The following is a 15,871-nucleotide window of genomic DNA, read 5'->3' on the forward strand; positions in this document are numbered from 1 at the left end:
TTTGAGAAAGAGTTTTAAATTATGTATTTCACAAGTCAACCCATAAGAAGCCATTGGAGAATAATATGTTAAAAATTACTTTTGCCTGATAGAATTTTTATGACATAATTGAAACTTAATTATTTCATTAAGTACTTGATTAAATCATTAGGCACATTTATTTTTAATCTAATGTTCATCAGTAGTGTATTTTGCAAATAAGTTTTAATAAAGATAATTTCATTATCAGTTAAGCAGATAACACATTGCACTTTGCTTGGAACTCTTAACTATTTTTGGAAAATGTTAATAAGTCATTATTAAGTTTTAAAACATCATTTAAAAGTTTAATATGTTTTTTGTACTTCAAAATCAGTATTCTCCCCTCTAAATTGGAAGCTGTTTTATACTAGGGATCTATCTTATTTCCTTTGAAACCATGGGATCAGGCAGAGGTTAGACACTTAAATAAATGTTAGCTGAATGAGTCAAAAATTTAATATACTTTCTTTGGGGAAGTGAATGACAAAAGTATCATTATTTTTGTGATGTCACCAATTTAACCCTAATGGTGAAAACCCCCCCACCTTAATGGAATATATTTTAAATAAACCAAATAACTTGGATACATTTGTATTTAATTTCAATGTAACTTTTTCCTATCGTGAATATTGGAATTTCTCAATTCCTTCATCTTCTACTTTCTGGTTGTTCTCTTGATCAGAAGCTGAGCTACTTAACAAGGGGGCCTAGTTTAGGAATATCTCATTGGAGTTATTGGAGGAGAAGCCAATCCTCTCTTGTTTGTTCCTTCATAAAAAAAACAAGAAACCAAAACAACAAACAAACAGTTTTACTCAAAGCCAGACTTTACTATTTCTCACACCCCCTTCATTCTAAACCAAGTTAACGTCTTCAAATAAGAAAGTGGAAATGGGTATACTACTCTTATATGTTCTAGTCAAGGTCATTTTAATTTCACGGATTCATGAGTCACATAAACAAAGATCATGAAGGGAGTCCCAGACTCAGAGATTTTGAGAAATGAACATCAGGAGAGTCTGGTCTCACAGAACCTGGAACGCTGGAGGTAACTGAACTTATAATCTCTGTCTCTCAGAGTTTTCATGTCTCTTGTTCTGCCTCTCTGCTCATGTGCTGTACTTGCCTGTTTCGGTCAGTAAAATGGTTTCCTCTGCTTATTTGTCACCCTTAAATAACTCAAAGCCTGCAACTTTAACTCCAAAATATATCAATTGGCTGGCATTTAGTGTTGGTTGACTATAATCTATCTTCTTGAAGTTCTTAAAGGAAAAAGTCTGATTGGCTCAGTTCACCATGTGAATCCCTCCTCTACGTATGGGTTGTGTATCTAACCTAATGCAAGCAGCAATGTTCAGCGCTCTGGATTCCTGTCACACCAGGGCAGCTAATTCTAGAAACTCCGCATTGGGTAAATGCTCTGTTCTGGGCCCTGAGTGGGGCAGGACTGTGCACCAACGTGACTGGTACAATTCATTTAGAGAGGGCACTTGCCCTTGTTCACTAAATAATGGAATATGAGTCTATTTTCTTTCTTTTTCTGTTTTTCTTTTACACTCTCATTTAGAAGCTTTTCAAGTTCAGCTAATTTAGCACAACATTTAAATGCTTTTAAAATTACTATCTTTGTTTCTATTTTTTGCCTAGACCACTTCTTTTTCCTTACTTATCTTTCTCTACAGTTGAAAATATCAATAACTTACATAATGGTAACTAAAAATAATTGGGAAATAATTATAAAATATAATTTTAAATGAATTATTTCTAAAGACTTACTTTTATATCTTCGCTGTGCTCTCATCCCCTATGTGGTGATAATGGTGACACAAGTGGAGGTACAGAGCATCCTGGCCGGTAACACAGGCCCAGGGGTCAGCCAAGTTACTCTCATTCTAGCTCCGCCTCATCTAAGCATTAAGATCTTGGAACATGTGCTTATTAATTCATGGGAATTGCTTAATGCATATAGTTTACTATATGTATTATGCATAATAGGTGTTTAATAAATATCAACTATCATTATTATTACTTTAGTACAATTGCTAACTATCATGATAGCTATTATTACAACTACTGTTACTACTAATCAATTATCTTTAAAGTGTATGAGTTTCTTAGAGTTTGAAAATTAATTAAACATATTCAATCACATTTTTGGGCTTTTCTACAAAGAAAAATGTATAAAAATGTAACGTAAGCCTCATCAATAACCTTCTGTCAACTTTATTGAATATTGGTCCATTGGATAAATTCTATTTGCTGAATTGAGATTCATCCAAAACCTTTGCTGTTTATCTTGTGAGATGTGTCATTTTCAGGGCTGCCTCACTGCATTTACCATCTACATCTTTGCTCCTAATGCTCCATTCTCATCTTGATTGACAGTTTAGAATACCTTTGGTTATTAAGGGAGGAGATTAAAGCATCTAGCTTTTAATCTTTTATAAATTTAGTTTCATTTAAATTATATTGTTTTCAATTATCTTACAAAAGAAGAATAAGAAATAATTGAATACATAACGTTCCATTTAAATGGAAGTTGTATGATTTTATCAGTTAAATATTTTACTGATAGTCAAGGAAATGAAGCTTTTGGATGACCTGACTTCCAGTATGAATTTTGCTTTCATAGATCCACATGTATCATAGGGTCTACATTTCTGAATGTACCTAATGTGTTTCTAGGGGTGAAGAAAGTACAGATGAAGGGAGGGCATTGGACAATAGTTAAAAGGAAAGCACACATCATTTACTTTATAAAATCTTAGTTGCCTATTTTATAAGAACATTATACATGAGTAAAATGCACATAAATTATGAACGCAGAATAATCTTTTCCATTGGGATAATTCATATCATGGCAACTCTTGATTTCCCTCAAATCTTGGTTTTATGTAAATGTTTATATCACAAGTAAAAATCAAGAGGAAGGTCTTTTTTGGATTAGTGTTAAATTTGAGGATACATGACAGCTAAATTGCTGAAAAAAAACATTCTTTGGTGCCTCCAATCTTATTTCCAAGAATGGCATTCTTCACGCCTGCTCACTAAACTCTTTCCAGGAAAGACTTTTTAAGCATGGCAGCTGGTTTAGAGACATCATGACATTTACATTCTTCAGCTAGTCATCCTTGGGAGGAGGATTATGAAACAGATGTACAGGAAACCTTATATTTACAAGTGATGATAGTAATTCAAGTAGAGATAATAGAGATTGGACTTTTCTTTCACTTTTATAAAAGCCTCATGTTATTCAAGTGAAACAATTATATTTTGCTCTATATTGGTAAAATAAAATATCATGTTAATTATAAACCTTTGAAACCAAACAGATGCTTTATTAACTCTAGCTAAATTATCTTGTCATAGGAAGATTTTGTTTGTTTTTTGGTTTTTGGTTGTTTTTTGTTTTTGTGGGGTTTTTTTGGGAGGGAAGTTCTCTTTTTTGGCTTCTCCAATCGAGGATAATTTGTATTCTGATAAACAGTAACTGGTTTATAGAATGTTGTTCTGAGGTCACTGAATTAAGTGTTTTTGACCCAAACTCTCTCTCAAAATCCAGTTGAGTTGTTTTTGTTGCAGTCTCTAATTTCTCTAAGTAATAATGGTGTGTTTTTTTTTGTAGCAAGTGAGTGATTTTAGGAACTAATTAATTATCTTGAGTCTCTAGGTTGACTGTACAATTTACACTCCTAGAAGGAGTGTGATCTTTATAATTTAAAGGGAAGTAACAATTACATACATCTATTATACTTTGTAAAAGTAGAATTAAATAAAATGCAATGCATCTGCATTTACATGGCACTCAACTTATTTACGAAGAGAAGAATATTATATTCATATTTGCAAACATACTGCCACACCCACTACATAGCACATTTCAGACACAAATCTTTTGGTAAGTGAGTGCTGGAGCCTGTGCTATCGGATAGGAGTTATCACTTAAAGTGTGACTGAGAGGAAAAGAAACACAGGTAAAAAAAATAAAGGGGTGGGAGGGGTATTTCCAGAAAGGGGAAATCAAGTTATTAACTGATTTAATTCATTCAATGTGCCTTTGCAAAACACCATGCTGAATCCTATTGAATACTGAGGGAGTGAAAAAGGCAAGTAAAATGATGTGCCTTCCTTTAAGTCATGTGAATTATAGCAGAGAGAAGACTCATTTGCATGCGTAGTATAAAGGAGTCTACAGAGATGAGTTACGAGGAACATTTTGAGTAATGAGCTGAGCCAAAAACTGGCCAGGCTCAGAGTCCCATGTTGGTGTTACCATATGAAACTTCTGAAACCTCATCTCAAGAGCAAGGCTAAAAAGAATGCCAGATGGTGGGGGCGCTTTTAAATCCCATCTCTGAGTCAAAGTTGATGACCAGATGTAATGGATCTGAAAGAAGGAGTCTAAGACAGATGGAGGAGGATTTTTTAAATGTTTATTTATTTATCTTGAGAGAGAGTGAGTGTGTGCATGTGTGGGCTGGGTGCACAGAGACAGGGCGAGAGGGAAAACCCAAGCAGGCTCTGGACTGTCAGCACAGAGCCCGATGCAGGGCTGGATCTCATATCCCTGAGATGATGACGTAAACTGAAATCCAGAGTCACTTAACCAACTGAGCCACACAGGTGCCTTGGAAAGAGACTTTTAAACACACAGATACAAACACATGTTACAGAAAGGCTAGAATTGTTTGATCTTTAGTAAGATACTATTTTGTGTCTATTTTCCAAAAAAGAGACTTTACAAGTTAAAGGTATTAACAGTGAGAGAGCTACCAGTTGTAGACTATGTAACAAAAAACATGGAACTCCAGTTGTTTTGGAAACATTATAAAATATCAGCTGTTTATTAATCACGTGGTAGCAATAGTAAGTCTTAATGTGTCAATATCAGTGACCTTGACTTGAAATCCTTATTATAGTATTAAAACATTCATAAGATTTTTCTTCCAAATCTCCATCCTCTTTTGAGACACTTAGTCCTTGAATAGCTCTCAATCTCCCATGTAGATTTCCCTTCCTTAGGCCTTACTTCCTTAGGTCTTATTTTTCTCTCACTTCCTATACAGTCTTCCAAATCAAAACCCTCTATGATATCCATTGCCCTGAAACATGTGGTCAGGACATCAGAATAACCCTCTGGAAATAAAACAATGAGATACTGAATCACTGAAAATACATATACTTTTAATTCATTATTAGGCCAAGAAAAAAGACATTTTTAAGGTATGGATAAAAATAATCAATAAAAACAACAACAATAAAAATACGGAGACTAAATGAAAATAGAAATCAAAATGAATAAATGGTAAGATTAGAATTTACTTTAACAGATCTATAATAAAAGAATTCTTACCAGATATATGTAAGGAAGAGAAAAAGAGACCTAATATGCAAAAGGGAATAATGAGCAAAGAAATAAGTAAATACAAATAAATAAATAAATAAATTGCAATATGTGTTCTCTCTATATATGGTAATAATAGTATAGTCTAACTGTATATTTAACAAAAACATAAGTAAAATTTTACATAATAATGGCATATAAATCAGAAAAGGAGAGATCAGAATTTATATGTTCTAAGTGCCTTGTATAATTTGGTAGGGGATTGAGATACCAAATAACTTTATAAAATTGTTAATTACATGTGCTAAAACTTCAAAATATGTCTATCCAGTGTGGAAAAATTAAAAGGAAAAGGCAATCATTATGTCAAAAAAGTAAAATATAAGAAAAAGGGAAACAGAAAAGGTGACACATCAAAAATATAAAATAAAAATGGTAGGAATGAGTCCAAATGTGTCAGTTATCACAATAGATGTAATAGGCCAAGCTTGTCAGAAGGCAGGTTATCCAATAAGATAATGAACTAAAATCCAGTTAAGTGTTTACTATTTGTATAAAATAATGTGAGAGTGCAGAAACATCTTCAATGACAAAACTAGTCGACATTCCAAGTACAAGGGTTCACAAGTCAATGACATGAAAATGGTAGTGAAGTTGGAGTGGAAGGGATCCGTATGAATGAGTACAATTGACTTTGTGTACAACTTGTGAAACAAAACCCCAAATTCAATAATTGTATCTTGTTTCAATACTGATTTAGATAAGCCAACTATAAAAAGACATATTTTAAGCAAAAAGGGAAATCTGAACAGGAAAATAGTAATGAATTCAGTTTGAATTGGACAAGGTAAGTTTGGAGGCCTGTTAGCAAAGCTTGCCAGGTTGGCAAAGGCTGTCTGGCAAAGGTCGTAGGGTGCCAGCACTGCCAAATCCCGGTCTGTGTCTTTGGTGACGTGCAGGGGCAATCATAACCCAAGAGGTCAACTATTTCATGTAAATGGTGCGTACCTCTGAAACATTTGTATGCTTTTTTGGCTATGTTGATTTGCCATATCTCAATGAGATTATAAGCAGGTTATATATATTTTTTCTAAACTATATTATGAACCTCCCTACAGTAGGAGCTCTAAAGCTACACCTAATGAATTTTATTGACTTTGAATATTAGTAATTCATTTAAATTATCAAGGTTTAATTCTATATGGGTTCTTGATGGATATCATATAGTCAATTCTGTTAATATTAAAATAAAAAAGTATATGGTTTACTGCTACATACAAATTGAGTATCCCAATATATTTCCTCCAGTATAGAAGTATGTTAATGTCACACAGAATGGCTTGATTTTTGTAGGTGAAAACTCCACTATCTACACATTGAGTTCTGAAGGGCTCCATCCTTACCGACAGATTGTCACCAAGGTTCACTGTAACTTTCCTCCCCAATCCTTGTTCAGGGTATATATATAGGCTGCATTCCAGGATCCGACTCACTCCCCTGAAGTGTCACTAAACCTTGACTTTGGTCCTTACCTTTTCCTTGGGTTTAACATTTAACATTTTGAGGACCCATCTGTGTCTCTACCTGAGACTACACCTTCATTTACTCTCTGCCTTTGCTTCAATGCTCTCATACAAAGCTCCACCCCAATTGCAGCCACCATCAAGCTCAGGTCTAAGGGGAGGGCCCAGATGTCCAGTTGTCCAAAAGAAGAGTACTCATTCATTTCAAATGAATGGAATTCTAAGTCTACTCCTCATCATGATCAGTCTTTCTGGCCAGGTAGCTATAATGCTTGTATATCATGTCCAGACAGTCAAATATGTGCAATTTGTGATTCAAGAACATTGATGTTGACCTTCTAGGGAAAATAAAGATGAATACTAAGTGTGAAAGGTATGCAGGCTGTTTGCTAATATCTGTGGCATAAACCAAGTCTCATGATTTTTCTAGGTCTTTCTTTTCTCACTTATAAAGTCTATTTGTACAAGACTTTTCTGTAAGATTTCTGCTTATTAAATTGTATCTTGCTTCTGTATCTTTTTTCATAATGCATCCTATGTCTGCAAGCTTTCTGTGAGCGATCTGGGCTGTGAAAGTGACACCTACATTCGTGTTCCAACAGCACCTTATGTTGGGATTCTCTTACATTTTTAACATTATCGTTGTTTTGTCTCTCACTGAACTAGAAGCCTCTTATTCATCTTTCTATTCTCAGTGTCTATCGTGGGATCAACACATAATGTGTGTTCATTAAATATGTATCACAATTATGAATGCTAAACTGCTGAATAAATTATAAATAATATTTTTATAGTCTGGATCTGTATCATTATTCAGCACAATGTTCTTTTTAACTTGTGCTGGGTTGACGCAGTTTTGAGTCCCTGACTAGAGCTCAACAAGTTCTTTTTCTTGAGCAGCCAATTAAGGACATACCCAACTACTTCCCTTGGTGACCTCTCCCACTCTAAGGCCCTATGCATCAGCCCTAATCATCCCAGTGCCAGGAACACACAACTGAGACAGCCCCTGTGCCTTAGAGGCTGCCCAGCGATTCAGTTTAGCCAATCTGCAGGGAACTTGAAAAACCTTGCTGTTCCCATCCCGCTTGCCATACATCAACTGCCTCTTAGAGTTTCAGCTTGCTGTCTCTCTTCCCCTGCATGCAACTCACATTCGGCCCTGCCTGGCAGCCTCCTCTAGTTTGGTGATCTAAGTAACAAATGGTCCTGCTTTTCATCCATCTGGGTGTTAGGATCTTATGTCCTACCATCAAAAGAGTCTTTAGGGGCGCCTGGGTGGCCCCATTGGTTAAGCATCCGACTTTGGCTCAGGTCATGATCTCACGGTTTGGGGTTCGAGCCCCGTGTCGGGCTCTGTGCTGACAGCTCAGATCCTGGAGCCTGCTTCAGATTCTATGATTCCCTCTCTCTCTGCTCCTCCCTGCTCAGTCTCTGTCTCTCTCAAAATAAAATAAAGGCATAAAAATTTTTTTAAAAAAGTCTTTAAATCTTATACAATACAGGACAATCCCTAACTAAAGCTCTGTGCATCAAGTAAAAAGAGTTTAACATTTGTATTCAGGACTCCAAATAAGGGTTCCTTGGAATTTGGGAACAAAAAAATATTTATAATCAAAAACCTTGAAATAACTGCTATGGTATGTTGCCAGCCACCATTTTTAACTAGGTTTTAAACTCCTAAGAAAGAAGCAATTATGACTTCTTCCCCACTCTTATGACTCACATATATTTAGGTACACAATAGGAACTTAAAGACAATTATCAACTGACTGTGCTCAGGATTTACGGAAGTTTCTGTTACCCATTCAATCATGATCTTGAAACAGATGCTCCTCCTTCTGACATATGGTCAGAAGGTCAGTAGCTGCCTAACACGAGGCCTACACCATTCACATCACTTCATCTCATCACGTAAGCTTTTCACATCATCGCACATCATTATAAGGAGAGGAAGAGTAAGTATCATACAATAAGATATTTGTGAGACACACACACACATAATTTTTATTTAAGTATATTGTTATAAGTGTTCTATTTTATTATTGTCATTAATATATTGTGTTTAGTTTATAAATTAAACATGATCATAGGTACATATTTATAGGAAAAATATAATATAATATTACTATCCACAGTAATAAACCCTAATAAATCCATATATTCTCTGTGGATAAGGGAGACTAGTATATTATAGATCTTCTAAAATTTTTTTAATGTTTATTTGTGAGAGAGAGAGGGAGACAGAGTGTGAGTAAGGGAAGGGCAGAGAGAGAGAGAGAGAGAGAGAGAGAGAGAGAGAGAGATGCAGAATCCAAAGCAGGGTCCAGGGTCTGAGCTGTCAGCACAGAGCCCAATGCTGGGCTCAAACCTATGAACCACGAGATCATGATCTGAGCTGAAGTCAAATGCTTAACAACTAAGCCACCTAGGAGCCCCTCAGATTGGCCTTTCTCAGGAAATAATTCTCAATGTTTCATTTTTTTCCATGTGAACAATTTGGTACAAGCTAATTATATTAATTTAAGGTGGACTTAATAGACCAAAATAACACAAGTAAAATAGATCAATTAACATAAAATATAATTATGTTTGAATATGAATAAATAGTATGTTATTTTAAACTAAGCTAGCTGCAACTAGTGTTCTTTTTTGCAGTTTCCAGCATCTGCTGAACTTACTCTATAGGTTGTATTGTCCTCACATTTTGGCAGAAACATAAGAGAGAACATATTTTCCTTACTGGCCCTCACACCCTTTGATTGGAAGGTTCCACTACTTTATTTGGACATTTTCCATTATACCTCTTATAGTACCCATATGCTAGCTTTTTATGCCTATTAATGTTTTCTTTACTCTGGGCACCCTTCCAAACACACTACTTTGAAATATGGAACTCCTTATTCAGTTATATAGCCAATATCTAAAAACCTCAACTAAGAAAAGATTTCCACCAGAATTTTCGAAGGTGCTGTTAAGATCAATCAAGGCAGCCACTCAATGAGTGTGGAAAAGACTCTTATAACAGCTCAGGAAACCACCTCATAAAGCCTCCACCAAGGGGAACATATCAGAAGACAGAGACTACAAACCACCATAAGGGAAAACAAGCCAAACTCAGCAGCAACAGATGGAGAAGAAAGCACTTATTGACTAACTTCCTTGTGATGCTGTATTTATGTTTCGACTTATTGGGTGCAGATTACATTTTCCTCCCGACAGTAAATGGTATTGATTCAATACATGTGACAGCTCTACACCACACTATAGCCCTCTGAAACGGAGGGATGGAATACAAATTTAAACCTCTTTTGCTAAGATACTGAAGACAACTCCTGGACTCTTCAGACATTTTTGCTCAAGAAGGGCTCATGGCTAGAGGACCTTGTAGATTGTCTTTTGCAAAAAAGTGTAGACATGAATCAAAAATACAGTTTGGATGCAATAAGTGATGCTGCTTCTTTTCCAGATGTCTGCCTAATTTCCTTGCCAGAAATTTCAAAGGTTTCTACCAAAGTTTCCTTTAAAAATGCTTACCAATACTCTGAAAGAAAAAAGCAAGGCACATAAGAACTTCATCATCTCAGAGTGAATCATAATGAACAAGATAGTGCATCATTACTGAGAAAATACGAGTCCAGGGACACCAGAGACCCAGGGCTCTCTGGCCATTGGCAAGACCACGCCGGCTAACATGAGCAGACGCTTTTGATCCCATTGTGAATTTGCTTCTTTGTGATGATGACATTCCATCTCCTGCACTCAGGAGGTAAACATTTTAAAGTAACTACTTATGCCACTCGAAAATCAAATCCCAGAGATACTGGCTCGAAGCCAAGGAGTTACTCCCAAATGCATAAGAAAGTGGTTGCGGCATATGATTAGGTTAATGCTGGACTAGACCCCGCTTTTGATGAGTTGGCAACTCCCATGACTGTTTTGCTGTAAGTGGGCTGGTGCCTGAGAGGAAAATATACCTCTGGGACTTACCAGGAGACAAGCAATCTAAGGGCTGGGATTTCACAAACCTTTCAAAAACTAAAATCATAGAACAGAAAGGTCGTCTGTCCCGTTCCTGACACTACATGCTTTTCAAGTCGGAAAGATAAATTCTGGTCTACTTTTTCATTTAGGATTCCACAAAGGAGGCACCGCCATCTTCCTTAGTGAGGGCTTTAAGGTATAATATATCAAAAACTTCTTCCATAAGTCTCTTCAAAATCTCTTTGTTGTAGTTAAGTCCCAGTAAATTTCTTTCTCATAATCCTTTTGTATACACGTGTGATTCCCTCACATTAACGCTTATGATGTCTGTACTTTTTTTATTAGAGCCACTTCTAAGCTTTGAAAGTGTTTACTATTCAGTGGTTCAAAATTGATCATAACTCCATCAGTTCCCAATTCTAATAACATAGGAAGTATTTACACTCTGATTCTTGGATTTCCTGCTTGAAGTCCTTGTCTTTTGCAATACAAAGCATATTCTGGTTTATCTGACACTTTGGTTAATTGAAAGTATCATGAGGGGAGCGAACTACATATATTAGTCAATAGAAAGGGTTAGGTTACTTAAAATCAAACACGGCCAGAAGTGTGAATTTAAAAAAAAAAGTCAACATATAGAAGGAATTTCTGGTATTCAAGAAGAAATGCTTATTTTTATGTAAAAGAATACATTATTATTTTTTTATTAAACAGAAGGGTATTTCTTAAAGACTTAATTTTTCATTCAAAAACATAAATCTTGCAAAACCTTTACCTGCTATAATGTGCCTGAGTCATATGCTAATATTAAAATGTTAAATATGCAGTTATGTTCAGGGTACCTGGATGGTTCAGTGGGTTAAGCATCTGACTCTTCATCTTGGCTCAGGTCATGATCTCAGTTTGTCAGTTCGAGCCCTGTACCCGGCTCTATGTTGATGGCACCCAGCCTGCTTGGGATTCTGTCTTCTCCTCCTCTCTGCCCCTCCCCTGCTTGTACTTTCCCTCTCTCAAAATAAAAATAAATAAACTTAAAACAATATGCAGTTACTTTCAAACAGCACACTTGATAATGTCATTAAGATTTTTTCATCTACTGTGGTAAATAATTCAAGGAAATGATTTTCAGCAACATGTTTTCCAGAGAAATTTAAACCAAGGAGTTATATGTGAGAAAATCTCAAGAGTACATTGACTTGTAATGTTTAAAATGTTTGGCAGACTATAACAATCATTTTGACCAGCATTTTACTTAAAATGTTAGCCTCCACAGACAGAAAATTATGAAGACCTGTCCTCTTAAATCATCTTGTAATTTTATTATTCTGAAATTTTGATGAAAAAAGTGAAAAGTGCTAAGGGTGCCTTATTATCTCTTGTACGTTCTTTGTTTCTTCACCCATTGTGTTCTTTATCATGTCAGGATCAAAGCTGATTTATCAAAGATTAAACGTATATGACCTTGGATTTGTTTCATCTTACTGAATATTTATGTTTATTGTGTTTTTGATTTATCATTATGCAAAGAATAACCAAATAGGTTTAACATGTTTTTCTTGAAATCACATGACCTAAATTACATAACTAAAAATTAAAGACTATCATTAAAGAATTAAACACTGCTTGTTTAATGCTAAAATGTTAAAATACAAACAATTTTATAAAACCAAAAGTATTACACAATTAATTCTTATACCTACATTACAAAACTATCATACAATTAGTTATTCAATTTTGTCTTTTATATTGTCATGAAAATTTATTACCTTAAATAGGATACAATATTATTCCTAAAATGACCTAGTTAATGCATTAGGTCTCTCAAAAACTATCATACAATTACTTATTCAATTTTGTCTTTTATATTGTCATGAAAATTTATTACCTTAAATAGGATACAATATTATTCCTAAAATGACCTAGTTAATGCATTAGGTCTCTCAGTATTTCTTTTTTTGGTGTTTATTTATTATTGAGAGAGAGAGTGAGCAAGCAGGGAGAGGCAGAGAGGAAAGATAGAGAATACCAAGTCCCATCCAGGGCTCAAATTCAAACAGTAAGATGATGACTGAGCCAAAATCCAGAGGTGGACACTTAAATGACTGAGCCACCCCAGGGTCCCAGGCTCTTTAATATTTCTAGAATTTCTTATCTATTAGAAACTTATTACTTTGGTTTATGTGTGTCAATACCTTTGACAATAATGATTAAATATTGTAGCATTTCACTCTTGACAAAGAGCAGCACTCCGTCATCAAATGGTGGTGGCAGGTATGAGACTGGTCTCAAGCAGGTCATGATGGCACAACCAGGTTACATGAGAAAGTGGGGTAGGTGCCCCTGGTTCCCACTCTCATCATATTATTTTTCTCTCCCAGCCTATATCCATGGCATAATGGGGACTCTCTCAAAATCTTTGTCTGAGGAAGAGAAGCTTCAGTCCTACTTTGCGTATTATTCCAAGAAATATACAGACATCTCCCAACAGTGGACATCTATAGCACTTCAGTCCCTTCTGGGACATCCTTGAAGGACAATAGTAAATGGAAATTCATCTAGTGAATAGGACTTTAAACAGTATACTCAGTTGTCTGTTTTTATTAGAAGGAGAAAGAGCCAGATGTAGGATTTTATACCAATTCAGGGACTATGGCCAGTGATTTGCCTGAATGGTCAGGGACTTGGAAAATTGGTGATAAGAAAGTCCAGGGGAAAAAAAGGCCTATGGACAGACTCTCTGAACAGACAGAAGATATTTGAGTCATGTGAGTAGGATTTTAATAATCATGTGGATAGGATGTCCCATTTTGTGGCTATGACCCTCTTTGACCAGGCACTCCTGTCATTCCCCAATGGATTCATGAACAAAGTGGTCATGGTGGTAAGGGCAGAGGTTAAGCTCATTATTATGATTCAATTAATGATTTTAGAGAATCAATTAAAACACAGAATTCACAAAAATATCACATCTCACGCAAAGAACTTTGAAATAACATTTTGAAATTATCACACTTTTTTGAGCTCCTAGTCTTACCAGGAACCAGAGGTTGCCTATTTGTTTTCTGTAAACCGTGCTTTACAAAAAGACTGTGTGTGTGTGTGTGTGTGTGTGTGTGTGTGTGTGTGTGGCACTTGTACCAAAACATTCCGTGGGGAAGCCTCCACTGATCTCATGTTTGCTTCATTAGCATGTAACTCAAATAAAAATGCAAAGTACCAAGTGCCTGAAAAAAAAGATAAAAAAGAGTATTCAATTTTATTTTATACCGAAACTTTATCTTTTTTGAGCAGTTTTTGATGCACAGCAAAACTGAGGGAAAGATACATAGTTTTCCCATATACCCCCTCACTCACTCCACAAAGTAAAACCTCCCCCATTATTAACATTCCCCATCAAAGTGGTACGTTTGTTATAGTTGATGAGTCTACATTGATATATGACAATCACCCCAAATCCAGTTTCCATAGGGTTCATCTGATGTACATTCTAGGGTTTGGACAAATATAAAATGACACCTCTCCATTATTATGGTATCATATAGAGTATTTTCCCTGGCCTAAAAATCCTCTGTGCCCTGCGTATTCATACCTCTTCTTCCCCTCCCCACCAACCCTGACAACCACAGTTCTTTTTACCGTCTCCATTGTTTCGCCTTTCTCAGAACGTCAAACAGTTGGAATCATGCGGTATACAGCCTTTTTAAATTGGCTTCATTCGACTTAGTAATATGTATTTATTATTCCTCCGTGTCTTTCCATGGCTTAGTAGTTCATTTCTTCTTATCACGAATAATATTGCGTTGTCTGGATGTACCACAGTTAATTTATCCATCACCTGCTGAAAGACAACTTGGCTGCTTCCAAGTTCCAGGAAGTGTGAATAAAGCTGCTATGCCCATTCATAAGTAGGGCTTCGCGTGAATATTAGTTTTTAAAACCTTTTGATAAATACCAAGGAACACGACTGCTGGACTTACAGTACATGAGACTTAACTCCAGGTAAGTATTGTGGGGGCTTCCCTATGACTGAATCCTCCTGGAGTTTTTAACTCTCAGACTTGTCCACACTTGAATCTCCACAATCCATCAATTACAGTTCAGATTTTCCTACCTTAGCGCTGGTTTCCACTGGTGAGTCTCTGCTCCAGAAAGATACAGCTTCCTGTATTGGCCTGTTTTTCTCTCTAATCTTGAAGGCAGCAGTTTGCCCTGAGTCCTCCCCTCTCTTCTGGATGCAAGAAGAGTTGCTGACATTTTAATCTATTCAGATTTTCACTTGTTAGGATGGAGTGGCAATTTCCAAGCTCCTTACATGTGGAAGAGAACTTCAACTTTACTTTGAAATATTAACAAAGAGCGTTTTAGTTACACATTTTTAGGCAAAATCTGTTTGCCTTCAGCACTCAAGATGAAAAGTAATGTTCTTTAAAAAAATGGAAACTTCAGAAATTTTACATTAATTGTTAAATATAATCCATTTTGCATGAGCACTTGGAAAACCTAAAAATGAAAAAAAAATCCCTAATCTTTTTTTAAATTTTATTTATTTTTATTTTTTTACTTTATAAAGTTTCATATTTTTTTAACAAATGCAATTATTTTCCATCATTTACATTACAGTAGTTGCAATGACACTCAAAACAAAAAAGCAAAGTAAAAAATCAAAACACCAACTTCTGTTTCATATAATTAGACTTATACAGAAATTAGAAGTTTAAGTAATAACTAGTTAATCACCTAACCTGTCACAACACAGCATTTTATATACTGTTAAGTGAAACTACAATACATTCTAAGTTGATTTTGGGAGTGTTTGCTGTATAATTGGACTTAATGAAATGTTTAGAGGTGCAGTAGGCATGACTTTGAGTAGATAATGAAAGAAAATGCAAAATGCTAATTGATTCATGATGTGGTTTCATCTTAGCTTGGGCAAACCATGCAGTATTTAATATATAGTAGCAGAATATTTACTATTGAAGCTTGAAAAGATGTGAGT

The sequence above is a fragment of the Suricata suricatta genome, chromosome 2 (assembly GCF_006229205.1).
Source record: "Suricata suricatta isolate VVHF042 chromosome 2, meerkat_22Aug2017_6uvM2_HiC, whole genome shotgun sequence".
Classification (NCBI taxonomy): Eukaryota; Metazoa; Chordata; class Mammalia; order Carnivora; family Herpestidae; genus Suricata; species Suricata suricatta.